At 31.0% G+C, this 381-nt stretch overlaps 1 protein-coding gene across 1 annotated transcript in view; it reads left to right on the forward strand.

Annotated features, from left to right (window-relative positions):
* LOC119592268 (probable glutamate receptor) overlaps positions 1-381 on the forward strand; it is a 3,905-nt gene that overhangs the window by 124 nt on the left and 3,400 nt on the right. The gene's annotated exons all lie outside the window — the stretch shown is intronic.

Here is a 381-nt window from a genome sequence, read left to right on the forward strand (position 1 = left end):
TTTTTTCATTTTCCTACTCTTCTTCTTCTCCTTTATCTTTTTTCTTCTCCTTTCTTTCTTTCTCCTTCTCCTTCTTCTTTATCTTTTCCGACCACTCATCCTTTATCCTTTCTTTTCCTTATCGTGTCCTGCATTTCACTTCCTTGTTTTATCGTGTTTTAATCAATTCGTTGATGATATTGAACCCATAATAAACATTAAGATCTCTCTGATATTTACGTGTCAGTATGAACACAGTCAGTATTATATAACAGAATAAAAAGAGTAAATATTTAAAAAAGAGCACTATGAAGATATTATGATATTACTGAGTTCAAAAAATAATTTCATTTTTGTCTGGACTTGCTTTCCACTGTCGTTAAAAGAGACTGATAAGGAGTG

The sequence above is a fragment of the Penaeus monodon genome, chromosome 30 (genome assembly GCF_015228065.2).
Source record: "Penaeus monodon isolate SGIC_2016 chromosome 30, NSTDA_Pmon_1, whole genome shotgun sequence".
In the NCBI taxonomy this organism is placed as follows: domain Eukaryota; kingdom Metazoa; phylum Arthropoda; class Malacostraca; order Decapoda; family Penaeidae; genus Penaeus; species Penaeus monodon.